Here is a 14,538-nt window from a genome sequence, read left to right as displayed (position 1 = left end):
CTGTACGAGGAAGTCAGTCGATCAGGAAGGGGACGGAGAGCCGCACAGTTTAATGTTGCCATGGCTGTCGGCCACTTGGGTACCGGCCTTACAACAGAGGGCATGCGTGGTATGCTTCTTTGCGCAAACATCGAACCAGCATCAGCCACCAACATTCATCAGACCTGCAACAAAGTAGGCAAAATCATCACTGATGTGAGCAAAAACAGCATGAAGAAAATAAGGCAGGACATTCAAGAGCTTAACGAGAAATGTGGACTTGCCAATACACCTATAAGGGCGGAAGGGGATGCCCGGTATAACAATGCCACCTTCAGTGCGATAGGGAAAACACCATTCCAAGCTGCCACACAAGTTAAATACACATTAAATGAAAATGTTACCAAGAAGAACAATGTTGTGGCAGTGTTTTGTGGCAATAAACTGTGCAAGAAAGGCACCCATCTTAGAGCCATGGGAAAGGAATTTACCTGCCCCGGACATGAAGGCTGCACTGCAACCATTCCTCCAAAGACCACCATTAAAGACAAAAAGAGATGGGCTGCGGAATGCATCAGTGAGCTGCAAAGTGATGCTGTCCACTCATCATTTCCCATTTCACCAGTGATGGAGATAGTGCTGCTGCTTCCAATGCATCTGAAAAGCAAGGGCATATGATTGAAAACCTCAAAGACCTGCGCCACTTCTTTGAATCTCAGAGAAAACAGACTGTTAAGGCTCCATTCAGCAGTCACATGTTTCCTGGAAGAACAAAAGCTATGAGAGAATCCATGCAGAGGAGATTTGCCCTGGACCTGAAGCTTAGATGCAGGACCGAGTAGGAAAACTGCTACAAACACTACTCCAGTGACTTACCTTTGATGAAACGGGCCATGTAAACTGCTGTCCGTTCCATCATCAGCTGCTACCAAGGACAGTGCGGAAAGTCCTGCCAACTTCATTCCTTCTCCTGTCGCGGACTGAAAAACAACAAGTGGAACTCTTCAGTGTTGCCTTGTGACTTTGAATTAAGCATGACAGAAGACATGTGCTTGTTAAAAGACTGTGTAAATCTGACTTTAAGACTTAATAATCTTGATAGAATTAAATATCACACTTGTACACAAAAATCTGAATCTGTTAATAGGGCATAGTTAAAATCAAATCCAAAATGTATTAAAAGTAGTAGAAATTTTGAAAGTAGAATACATAAAGTTGTGCACTCACTCAATCAGGGTCATGGAAATTCAACATTGGAACTTTGTAAATCTGTAGGGGCACCTGTTGTAAAAGGAAGTAGAGTGGTCCATCATCTAAAACAACAGCAAAATAGGCACAATTACTTTAAAATGAAACAAAAACTATTAAAATATAAATTCCAAATAAAATTTTATAGATCTAAAAGATATCAGCTCTATGATAAAAAGTCTAAAGACACTTATAGTAAGTCACTAACAGATCCAAAGTTAAACAGGAAGTAGCTAAGTGGGGCGGGGCGGGGCGGGGCGGGGGGGGGGGGGGACCACCAGCCCAGTACAGTGTTTATGTCCTATAAAAAGGCTGAGTGAAGAAGAGTTTCAGGATGTCGTACAGCAGCAGAAGGATGGAATATTCACAATAAGCGATGCTGAGCGTAGAGGCAGTCAAATGAAGATTTTGCGACCCGGGCCAAGTGAAGTGCAGCTTGTAGACTCCTACATGGATGCAGAGTCACCGAACCCCAATTCCAGACTTTTCAAAGTGCTCCATCAATAAAAAACTGCTAAACTATGGAACCATGCATTTAAAGAGCACTCACAGAAATTCCCAGACTGTGACAGTTCACTGGACTAAAACCAGCATGGGGAGGAAAAGAGAGGCCTGGCATGGATCCTTTCCATTCGATGTAAGAAGTGCCATTACACCAGTCACCCTGAAAAGCTGTACGAGGAAGTCAGTCGATCAGGAAGGGGACGGTGAGCCGCACAGTTTAATGTTGCCATGGCTGTCGGCCACTTGGGTACCGGCCTTACAACAGAGGGCATGCGTGGTATGCTTCTTTGCGCAAACATCGAACCAGCATCAGCCACCAACATTCATCAGACCTGCAACAAAGTAGGCAAAATCATCACTGATGTGAGCAAAAACAGCATGAAGAAAATAAGGCAGGACATTCAAGAGCTTAACGAGAAATGTGGACTTGCCAATACACCTATAAGAGCCGAAGGAGATGCCCGGTATAACAATGCCACCTTCAGTGCGATAGGGAAAACACCATTCCAAGCTGCCACACAAGTTACATACACATTAAGTGAAAATGTTACCAAGAAGAACAATGTTGTGGCAGTGTTTTGTGGCAATAAACTGTGCAAGAAAGGCACCCATCTTAGAGCCAAGGGAAAGGAATTTACCTGCCCCGGACATGAAGGCTGCACTGCAACCATTCCTCCAGAGACCACCATTAAAGACAAAAAGAGATGGGCTGCGGAATGCATCAGTGAGCTGCAAAGTGATGCTGTCCACTCATCATTTCCCATTTCACCAGTGATGGAGATAGTGCTGCTGCTTCCAATGCATCTGAAAATCAAGGGCATATGATTGAAAACCTCAAAGACCTGCACCACTTCTTTGAATCTCAGAGAAAACAGACTGTTAAGGCTCCATTCAGCAGTCACATGTTTCCTGGAAGAACGAAAGCTATGAGAGAATCCATGCAGAGGAGATTTGCCCTGGACCTGAAGCTTAGATGCAGGACCGAGTAGGAAAACTGCTACAAACACTACTCCAGTGACTTACCTTTGATGAAACGGGCCATGTAAACTGCTGTCCGTTCCATCATCAGCTGCTACCAAGGACAGTGCGGAAAGTCCTGCCAACTTCATTCCTTCTCCTGTCGCGGACTGAAAAACAACAAGTGGAACTCTTCAGTGTTGCCTTGTGACTTTGAATTAAGCATGACAGAAGACATGTGCTTGTTAAAAGACTGTGTAAATCTGACTTTAAGACTTAATAATCTTGATAGAATTAAATATCACACTTGTACACAAAAATCTGAATCTGTTAATAAGGCATAGTTAAAATCAAATCCAAAATGTATTAAAAGTAGTAGAAATTTTGAAAGTAGAATACATAAAGTTGTGCACTCACTCAATCAGGGTCATGGAAATTCAACATTGGAACTTTGTAAATCTGTAGGGGCACCTGTTGTAAAAGGAAGTAGAGTGGTCCATCATCTAAAACAACAGCAAAATAGGCACAATTACTTTAAAATGAAACAAAAACTATTAAAATATAAATTCCAAATAAAATTTTATAGATCTAAAAGATATCAGCTCTATGATAAAAAGTCTAAAGACACTTATAGTAAGTCACTAACAGATCCAAAGTTAAACAGGAAGTAGCTAAGTGGGGCGGGGCAGGGCGGGGCGGGGGGGGGACCACCAGCCCAGTACAGTGTTTATGTCCTATAAAAAGGCTGAGTGAAGAAGAGTTTCAGGATGTCGTACAGCAGCAGAAGGATGGAATATTCACAATAAGCGATGCTGAGCGTAGAGGCAGTCAAATGAAGATTTTGCGACCCGGGCCAAGTGAAGTGCAGCTGGTAGACTCCTACATGGATGCAGAGTCACCGAACCCCAATTCCAGACTTTTCAAAGTGCTCCATCAATAAAAAACTGCTAAACTATGGAACCATGCATTTAAAGAGCACTCACAGAAATTCCCAGACTGTGACAGTTCACTGGACTAAAACCAGCATGGGGAGGAAAAGAGAGGCCTGGCATGGATCCTTTCCATTCGATGTAAGAAGTGCCATTACACCAGTCACCCTGAAAAGCTGTACGAGGAAGTCAGTCGATCAGGAAGGGGACGGTGAGCCGCACAGTTTAATGTTGCCATGGCTGTCGGCCACTTGGGTACCGGCCTTACAACAGAGGGCATGCGTGGTATGCTTCTTTGCGCAAACATCGAACCAGCATCAGCCACCAACATTCATCAGACCTGCAACAAAGTAGGCAAAATCATCACTGATGTGAGCAAAAACAGCATGAAGAAAATAAGGCAGGACATTCAAGAGCTTAACGAGAAATGTGGACTTGCCAATACACCTATAAGAGCCGAAGGAGATGCCCGGTATAACAATGCCACCTTCAGTGCGATAGGGAAAACACCATTCCAAGCTGCCACACAAGTTACATACACATTAAGTGAAAATGTTACCAAGAAGAACAATGTTGTGGCAGTGTTTTGTGGCAATAAACTGTGCAAGAAAGGCACCCATCTTAGAGCCAAGGGAAAGGAATTTACCTGCCCCGGACATGAAGGCTGCACTGCAACCATTCCTCCAGAGACCACCATTAAAGACAAAAAGAGATGGGCTGCGGAATGCATCAGTGAGCTGCAAAGTGATGCTGTCCACTCATCATTTCCCATTTCACCAGTGATGGAGATAGTGCTGCTGCTTCCAATGCATCTGAAAATCAAGGGCATATGATTGAAAACCTCAAAGACCTGCACCACTTCTTTGAATCTCAGAGAAAACAGACTGTTAAGGCTCCATTCAGCAGTCACATGTTTCCTGGAAGAACAAAAGCTATGAGAGAATCCATGCAGAGGAGATTTGCCCTGGACCTGAAGCTTAGATGCAAGACCGAGTACGAAAACTGCTACAAACACTACTCAAGTCACGTACTTGCCGTATTTTCCCGACGACCTGTCGATGCGGATGACTCGTTGAATTCCTCATTTTTGGCCAAAATTTTAACAAAATCCTACGATACGTCGATTTAGACCATACGTCGATCTTATCACTTCAAAATGGCGTATAAAACTGCAGTTACATTATCAGTGTATGATGCCACGATGTCCCCGATATTGCTACCAATTATTATCAATGATTAACAGTTAAACAATTATGCTTTATACTTATGAATCATATTTTCAAATACCGGTAACATCTACAAAGTCGCTTGCATTTTAAACAATTCCCGATATCGCATGTTATGCTAAACTAAACTTACTTTGTCAGAAATATTTTATTCCCAAGCATTAAAATAATTATCCACTCTGACTATCGCCAGTGTATTCACCATTACATAACTAGCCACCTGTTGACTCAGCGCGTGGTCAATGTTTGTTTAACAATTTCCGGTGTCATGGGCATGCCCCTGTCTTGTGTCCGACTTCAAAGGGGGATCTCAAGTGCAGAAAGCTTAGCAATTACTATATGATTTGATGAAACTTGTTTACTTTGTATCCAGTAATGCAGTTACACGCTATTGTTTTACATAGTCACTGTTAGAAATACAGTACCTGGCCATAATACAGTAATCAAAATGGCCGCCGTGTCAGTAAAACTTTTTCACATTTGGAAGATTTGTTTGTTATTTTTTCACATGATTTAAAGAAAATTTCTCTTACCTTATCAGTACTTGGTAATATATCCTTTTGCCTTTATTACAGCCCTTAATCTTTTAGGAATTGACGTATACAGACTTTTTATAGTGTCGGAAGAGATCGAGGCCCATATTTCTTTAACAACGCGAATCAAGTCCTGTCTATTTTTGATTTCATGTAAGCGGTGTTCTAATCGAATCTTAATTGTTCTCCATACAATTTCAATAATGTTAATATCTGGTGATTGACTTGGCCATGTAAGTGTATCTATATTATTTTCATCTTTCCATGCAACCGTCTGTCTAGACTGATGTACGGGGCAGTTATCTTCTTGCAACATCCACGGACTGTCACTGAATTCTTTCGCAACAATTGGCCACAAATTGTTATCCAAAACAGAAATATACTTCTCGGAATTAATATTCCCCTCAACTTCTATCAAAGTTCCAACACCATTGTATGATAAACAGCCCCAAAACATGGCTGATATGCCAGAGTGGGGGGAGTGACTGCTGTACATACCAAGACAAGCGGGTTGAAATCGCTCTCCAGGTTTCCTCCAAACATGAACTTTCTTGTCCTTGCCCAAAACAACTTTCATTTCATCGCTAAAGATGACTTTAGACCAGTTTTCTTCAACTGTCCAAGCTAATTTAGACCGAGACCAGGAAACTGGGGATTAACGATTGTTCTTTGATATCGTTATTTTCTTGGAAACAGAGCAACGCTGATAACACTGCTCCTTCAATCTACGTCGAACTGTTCTGCTAGAAACTAGTTCGGGTACAGAATCATTAAAAACACTGGTTAAATCTGACAAAGTCTGTCGCCGGTTTTTCTTAACCAATCTTTCCAAAACACGATCCCCCCTGTCCGACACCAATCTCTTCCTTCCCGATCTTTCCTTGTTTTCCACTGAACCTCTATCAGAATTCCGTTTTAGCACCTTCTGCACAGTATTTGGGCTAATTCCAATCAACTCTGAAATTTTCCGGCTACTTAATCCATTTTTACTCATACTAACAATCGTCTGCTTTTGCCCTGTTGATATTGTCCATTTATTCATACGTTTTAACTTACCAAATTTCTTGAAAAGAATCTATCTCCTAGTAGAACAAGATGAAATTTGTTCAAACTCGATAATCCTGACAATGGTAGAATGGTTGGAAATTCCTGTCTGTTTACTTCCGACGATCAACAATACCCTGTAAATGATACCCTCTGGGAGCCATTTTGTATGACGTATTTTTTATTCTAAGAATAGACTAGTGGAACCCTTATTGCAAGTGACGTCAGTTATGACGCTAATGTATGGATGCGTGTGACTGTCAAAACTTGTTACTCTACAACAACTGAAAAATCAAGAAAGGAAATTTGTGTATATTTGTTTTGATTTTACGGCGCCCATTTTGCGTACTGTATTATGGCCAGGTACTGTAGATCGATCATTTGTACGACTTGATAATGACGATATACGACATACATACGTTTCCAAAAAAAATTTACCTAACAATAATCAAAGAATTGGACAATAATTAATCAATGAACTATAACCACTATTATAACAGTACTCTTTATATACACAAGGAGTGATATTGCCACATAGATCTCAGCCTTAGGGCAAGATTATTAACACAACCTATTGTATAAACAGTAGTATTGATAATTGCCGATTACGTATTTTAAGATTGAATTTGACCATAAAATATTTCTGATTTATACTTTCCACTAACAACTCTTTACTAATAAAATAAATAAATTTAAAAAACATCCCCCGGACCTACTGCAATATTTTCTTCCATTCAAATTTGGTTTCAATTTTACTGCGCAATGTTATCTTATACTACTAGTGATACATAGAACCATGAAACAATGTGTTTATAAAAACGGAACGGTAAAACTTTTAATAACTGTTGTTATTATTATGTATTTAAGTGTTAACAGATGAGTGAAATGATAATTATTAAAGATGAACAGTGAATTCAACAACGTAATTTTCAATCACACAGCCAACTCAAGATTATTAAAACCAAGATTTTAAATGCTATTTTTAACAATTTTCTGACCTCGAGCCTACGACAAGTCAAACAAGACGATAAGTCGGGTGATCTGCTTCAGAGAAAAAAAATACCGACTAATCGTCGGAAAAATACGGTACCTTTGATGAAACGGGCCATGTAAACTGCTGTCCGTTCCATCATCAGCTGCTACCAAGGACAACTTCATTTCTTCTCCTGTCGCGGACTGAAAAACAACAAGTGGAACTCTTCAGTGTTGCCTCGTGACTTTGAATTAAGCATGACAGAAGAAGACATGTGGTTGTCAAAAGACTGTATAAATCTGACTTTGAGACTTAATAATCTTGATAGAATTAAATATCACACTTGTACACAAAAATCTGAATCTGTTAATAGGGCATATTTAAAATCAAATCCAAAATGTATTACAAGAAGTAGAAATTTTGAAAGTAGAATACATAAAGTTGTGCACTCACTCAATCAGGGTCATGGAAATTCAACATTGGAACTTTGTGAATCTGTAGGGGCACCTGTTGTAAAAGGAAGTAGAGTGGTCCATCATCTAAAACAACAGCAAAATAGGCAAAATTACTTTAAAATGAAACAAAAACTATTAAAATATAAATTCCAAAGAAAATTTCATAGATCTAAAAGATATCAGCTCTATGATAAAAAGTCTAAAGACACTTATAGTAAGTCACTAACAGATCCAAAGTTAAACAGGAAGTAGCTAAGTGGGGAGGGGGGTTATCATAGGTGGGTGGGTGGGGGGGGGGGGTGTAGTTAGCATGTTTGAAATGTTTGTTATATTATACCTATCATATGAATTTTGTATTACATTTAATGATTGCTCTGTTTAAATAATGTGCACTTAATGTATGGTAATGTGTGAATGATGAGAGTGTGTAAAATGTGAAATGTCCTTTTATAGGGTTCTCAGTTCATGTAAATATGTTATATTTTTCATTGTTTATCTGATTAAAATGATTGCAAACAATTATCTTGATTTTCTTACCTGTCTGATGTACACAACAACGAGGACTGAGACTGTTGATTGAAATACGGGTATACAGGTGTCAAATTTCACCGTTGGTGACAAGACAGCATCCCGCATTGTTTATCCGCCATTGTTGATCTTTAACAAGGGAGACAACTCCTGAAATTCGAAAAAATGCAATTCAAATAAAAGTTCATGTTTCTCTTTAGGTCTCACACAAGGAATTAATTTCACTATATGTTACAATATAGCTTTAATTCAGTTACGGTAATTAATTAACTATACTCTCAGCATATAATTCATGAACGAGAAATTTTAGTTAAATGCTTCAAGAAAAATTTTAGATCAGAAAAATAACGCCTTATGCGGTTTCTAAGAGAGATAATTGAGAGTAAACATAACTACCCCTAAATACACGTGGGTTCCACATGTTGACAAACAGGCTCAGCACCATCCAGGAAGTTGCATCATGCGCATCTAAAAAAATAATTCCATTGAAATTAGTGTGACAGTTCCAATAATTCTCCTCGCCACTGAGTCCAAAATCAATACTATAGGCCCTAAATAAGGTGCCAAAAAAGGAAGAAAGAAAAGAAATTGTCTCCATATATATGGAACTACAATTGACTAAGTTCAGTTTGATTGGCTATTTCCATGCGTAAGACCTCTAACACGATTATAAATAAGGTTTATCATGAACATTGTTTATCCTTTCCAATGGTGTATCACTCCTAATGTATCGTGCACGTATACTGTTCTATCGTGCATTAATCCTATCTGATCATGCATGAATCCTATTCTATTGTTTATCTTGTAAAAAATAACTTTGTTGGTATTGAACAGCTAGATTATAACCAGCCTGGAGAAAACAGTTGATATATGTTTATTTTCTTCATTCAGAATCGGGTATTATTTTTCATATAAAACATTAAAAAATCAGTTTTCCATTTTCATTATGTCATAAACTTTTTTTTTCTTTTATTGTTTTGTTATCTTCTACCTTTCTTGTCAGGGCTAGTTGACATAATAATTAGTCTGTATAACATCATGTCTAAGAACTCTCACATGTCACTTGAAGTTACACTCTACTTGAATTAAATGCTTGTTTTGATAGATGTTAATGACCATTAAAGGAAAGCATAAGTGTGACTAAGATTTAATCAATTAAAAAGTCTTAAATCGCTGATCCCCACATTATATACGCTTTGCAAAAATAAAAAAAATACCCCGTCCAGTCCAGTGCTCATATAAACTAATTTGTTTGTCCGTGCCAAAAAAAACACTACTCCACTATACCTAAATTTCATAGATTTCAAGATAGCCTTTGACAGTATTCACAGAAACACACTTTGAAAATAGTAAGAGCTTATGAAGTGCCAGAGAAATTTGTATCCTTCATCAAGTACATACACATTTTGTATGTGCAGTCATTTTAACTAACAAGGAGACTGGTTCTCAGTCAAGTCAGGAGTCAGATATAGATGGATTATCTCTGCCATTTTGTTTCTGATTGCCATCAACTGGGTATTGTAGAAAACAAGAGATGAGGCATTACTTGGTTTATAGTGTCAATTTTAGAGGACCTCGATTTTGCCGATGAAATTGCACTACTGTCATCTCAACAAGACCATATGCAAGAGAAATCGTAAATATTTAGCCATTCAAATTGGCCTTGAACTGAATACCAAGAAAACTAAAAAAAAGGGTTCTGAATCAATACTTTGAATCTGAAAAAAACATAGGTAATCACAAATTACAGATAATTTATTGTATCATATACAATATATGATATTATATATAATGCAATATTGTATAATTAATATGATACAATAATAACAATTATATCATGTATTGCAATATCATATGAAATAATATCATGTACAGTAATAAAATAATAAATAAACCAATATCATACAATATTGTATCATAATATACAATACTATACATAACAATATCATGATACAATATCATATCATCAAAAAATTGATACAATATCATATCGTATCATATAACTTTTCACAATATAACATTTCATATTATATTGTTAGTATCATATTAAACAATTAGTGTATCATATCATAAATAACCATATCATAGGAATCATGTTATATCATTTAACCAAACACATCTATCAAGTTAGTTTGAGTAAGGTTGGAGATTTTTTTAGCATCCTTGATAATTGAGATCAGGGGCTGCATCTGAAGCAACCTCTGCAATTCAATTACCGTAATGTCTCGTGTATAACACGCACTCGTGTATAATACGCACCCCCAAAGTTGACCAAAAATTGGTAAAAAAACAGCAGGTTTTATGTATAACACGCACCCAAAAAATGACAAAAATCAGCGACCGCCATTCTCTCCAAAATTATCGATGTTAAATGATAATATTAAAATCCAAGCGTAAATTCTGTTATTTTGTGATCGGAACATAGCAAATACAATGAAAATCGACGGCCGCCATTTTCCCAAGAACTATCGATGTTTAATGATAATTTTATAACCCAAGAGCAATTTTTGTAATTTTCCCACAGAACTATCGATGTTTAATAATAATTTTATAACACAAGCGCAATTTTTGCCCAAGCGATATAAGTGTCAGTGTCTCATCTTAAAAAAACACAAGCCGTTTTTATCGTAATGAAACCCAAGCGCAATCACTGCAATTTCGTGATCGGAACTTAGCCCAAGCGATATTAGTGTCAGTGTCTCATCTAAAAAAAACACAAGCCGCTTTTTATCATAATTAAATGGGCGGAGTTACAAAATATGTATTGTTTTTCATTCTTACAATTTTACATATATATGGGGGGTATGATTTACATCGGTATCAAACATCATCTGAGAATTCAATGATGGGTAAAGAGAGAGTTTCCTACACGACGGAGAAGTTGAAGATCATCAAGTATGCTGAGACGAAAGGCAACTGAGCTGCAGGTAGATAATTCAATGTCAACGAGGCGAACATCAGACAGGGGCGGCTGAAGAAAGACCGGCTTCAACAACTCCCAAAGAAGAAGATGGCAGAGAGAGGCAGAGAGAGGCAGAGAGACCTTCCACCCACAGATGGAAGAACAGCTCAACGCCTGGATCCAGGACATGCGGCAGCAGGGGGTTGGCGTATCCATGGGAGAAGTAAAGATCAAGGCAAAGATCATCGCCAAACAGATGAAGATTGCGAACTTCAAGGCCTCCCAGGGATGGTGTTACAGATTTTTCCAGCGACACAAACTGTCAATGAGAAGAAGAACGCACATAGCCCAGCGCCTGCCTGAAGAGTACGAGGAAAAAGTCACAGATTTCCAGCGGTTCATTATACAGCAAAGAAAAAGGAACGACTACGCCCCTGATCAGATCGGGAATGCTGATCAAACGCCACTAACCTTCGACATTCCCTACACCACTACAGTCGCCACCAAAGGAGACTGAGAACTATCAACATTAAGTCAACGGGAAATGAAAAAAACAGATTCACAGTCATGCTTGCGTGTACAGCCGATGGAGGGAAGCTGCCGCCATACGTCATCTTCAAGAGGAAAACTCTGCCTAAAGAGAAATTTCCTGACGGAGTGATAGTTAAAGTACATGAAAAAGGATGGATGGATGAAGACCTGACGCACGACTGGATCAAGACTGTATGGGGGAAGAGGACAAGACCCAGCGAGCCAAGCCTACTTGTACTGGACGCCTTCAGATGTCACAAGACAGAGAAGACAAAGAAATTACTAAAGAAGACGACACCAGCGATCATCCCCGGAGGAATGACCGAGGAATGACCAGCATACTGCAACCACTAGATGTGAGCATCAACAAGCCCATGAAGAACAGTCTACGGAGAAAATGGAACGAGTGGATGCTGAATGGGGACCATAGCTACACCAAAGGGGGACTACGCAGGAAGCCAGATCTCCCTACCATATGCCAGTGGATTCTAGATGCGTGGTTGGAGCTTCCTAAGAAGATCATAGTTAAAGCCTTCAAGAAGTGTGGGATCTCCAACGCCATGGACGGGATTGAGGACGACCTGCTTTGGGATGACAAGAGTGACAATGAGAAAGAAGAAGACGAGGATGAAGACGACGATCCTATCTACGCAGACAGCGATTTCCCATGGACAGAGGAAGAATACGAACATGTATTTGACAGCGACTGTGAGAAAGAAGAATTCTACGGATTCACAGAAGAAGACGTGGCGATGGGTCAACAATGAAATAAACGAAATAATTGTTGAAAGCGTATTAACTGTACATGTACATCAAAGCTAGAGCTGAGTGTTTACGAGTTACATAATGTTTGAGTGTGTCGTGTATTATATGTATACAATCAAGATATTCCTTGTCTTACCTGTTCTTATTGTGCTATTGTTATTACTAAATAAACAATGATCAAGTGTAACGGTGTTCTATGTGAAGCGGAGCATATAATGAGTCCTATCAGTGACACTGTCTATTTAATCACCGTAAAACGTTTTAAGTTGAATTCATTATTCAATAACTAAACTTAAAAGAAATCGAACATAAAATGGGAAACAAAATTTTATTTTAAAACTTCTTTTACCTTACTTACCAAAGTTCATGTAATATCACTATACTACAATATATCGTCGGGCACGAGACACAAAATATGCTACCGAAAATTGTTGTGTAACTATTGATCACGCATTAGGTGCTTTGTCAAAATGGTGATCTTGAACATAACACAGGAACACAATAAACAACAAAGTTTGCTAAATTTATTTGTTAATGTATGTTTTTTTAAAGGATTTGTAAATTAGATGTTTTAATCGACCCGATCGTTAATAAGATGTTTTAATCGACCCGATCGTTTTGTAAACGGTAGATCACAGTACATGACATGATATGGGTTGTCTTAGTGTAGCTGGGGATAGCTGAATATGTCCTAAAAAAAACGGGGTAGAAATTAGGTCCTATGTATAACACCCACCCCCCACTTTTGTGTAAATTTGGGGTGAAAAAAAGTGTGTGATATACACGAGACATTATGGTAGATTATAGTGAAATCAACTATTCAAGCTATTATTTATAAAATGTGACCTGTTCCAAAAAACTAAACCTCATCCAGCATCCGTAACTTATGGCTCAGATTCAGCATTCAAGCCTGTCAGGTGCATCAGTATCATAAGACGCATCACCCATGCAAGTTTAGTGAAGTTAGGACCTGTAATAACTAAGATTTATCTTTTAGCATCCTTGATAATGGAGATCAAGCTCTGCGTCTGAAGCTTCCTCTGCGATTTATTCATATTACAGTTTAATCGACTATGCAAGTTTGAAATAGTACTATTATCTATGTAACATGTGACCTGTTAAAAAAAACTTAACCTCATCCAGCATCCGAAACCTAGTCTGCCTCAGACTCAGCTTCAAGCCTGTCAGATGCATCAGTATCATAAAACGCACCATCCATGGAAGTCTGGTGAAGTTAGGACACGTAATAACTAAGATATCATCATCAGAGGGCACCTGTTTCAAAAACTTTAACCAGCTCTTAAAACCTTAACCTCCTCCAGCATCCAAAACCTATGGCTCAGATTCAGTATTCAAGCCGTTCAGGTGCATCAGTATAATAAGACGCACCATCCACACAAGTTTGATGAAGTTTGGACCAGGAGTACCTAAGATATAATCATTAGAGGACACCTGCTCAAAAAATATTAACCAGCTCCAAAAACCTTAACCTCCTCCAGCATCCAAAACCTTATGCCTCAGACTCAGCATTCAAGCCTGTCTGGTGCATCAGTATCATAAGACGCACCATCCATGCAAGTTTGGTGAAGTAAGGACCAAGAGTAACTAAGATATTATCATCAGAGGGCACCTGCAACAAAAACTTTATTCAGCTCTTAAAACCACCTCCAGCATCCAAAACCTATAGCTCAGATTCAGCATTCAAGTCTGTCTGGTGCATCAGTATCATTAGACACACCATCCATGCAAGTTTGGTGAAGTACAGACCAGCAGTAACTAAGGTATTGCTATCAAAGGGCACCTGCAACAAAAACTTTAACCTGCTCCAAAAACCCTAACCTCCTCCAGCATCCGAAACCTATAGCTCAGATTCAGCACTCAAGCCTGTCTGGTGCATCAGTATTATAAGACACACCATCCATGCAAGATTGGTGAAGTACGGACCAGCAGTAACTTGGATATTG

General features: G+C 38.8%; 1 protein-coding gene and 4 long non-coding RNA genes across 5 annotated transcripts in view; 2 read left to right on the top strand and 3 right to left on the bottom strand.

Annotated features, from left to right (window-relative positions):
- Window positions 1-14,538, top strand: part of LOC128172124 (neurocan core protein-like) — a 184,665-nt gene that overhangs the window by 101,125 nt on the left and 69,002 nt on the right. The window lies entirely within an intron of this gene.
- LOC128172143 (uncharacterized) overlaps window positions 1-14,538 on the top strand; it is a 44,510-nt gene that overhangs the window by 8,807 nt on the left and 21,165 nt on the right. The window lies entirely within an intron of this gene.
- Window positions 856-2,057, bottom strand: LOC128172145 (uncharacterized). The gene is made up of 3 exons (XR_008242202.1): window positions 1,778-2,057; window positions 1,207-1,292; window positions 856-959 (listed from the first exon to the last, which is right to left on the bottom strand). It is a non-coding gene; the product is annotated as an uncharacterized LOC128172145 (long non-coding RNA).
- LOC128172144 (uncharacterized) lies at window positions 2,755-3,951 on the bottom strand. Its single transcript, XR_008242201.1, has 3 exons — window positions 3,672-3,951; window positions 3,106-3,191; window positions 2,755-2,858 (listed from the first exon to the last, which is right to left on the bottom strand). It is a non-coding gene; the product is annotated as an uncharacterized LOC128172144 (long non-coding RNA).
- The window catches only part of LOC128172146 (uncharacterized), a 30,637-nt gene continuing 23,947 nt past the window's right edge, over window positions 7,849-14,538 (bottom strand). The window contains exons 3-5 of the long non-coding RNA XR_008242203.1: window positions 8,773-8,844; window positions 8,386-8,526; window positions 7,849-7,932 (exon numbers count right to left, since the gene is read on the bottom strand). This is a non-coding gene — a long non-coding RNA (uncharacterized LOC128172146). The remainder of the gene's footprint in view (window positions 7,933-8,385; window positions 8,527-8,772; window positions 8,845-14,538) is intronic.

Source organism: Crassostrea angulata, chromosome 2 (assembly GCF_025612915.1).
Source record: "Crassostrea angulata isolate pt1a10 chromosome 2, ASM2561291v2, whole genome shotgun sequence".
NCBI lineage: Eukaryota > Metazoa > Mollusca > Bivalvia > Ostreida > Ostreidae > Magallana > Magallana angulata.
The sequence above is the reverse complement of the archived record's forward strand: the minus strand, read 5'-3'. Positions and strand labels throughout refer to the sequence as shown.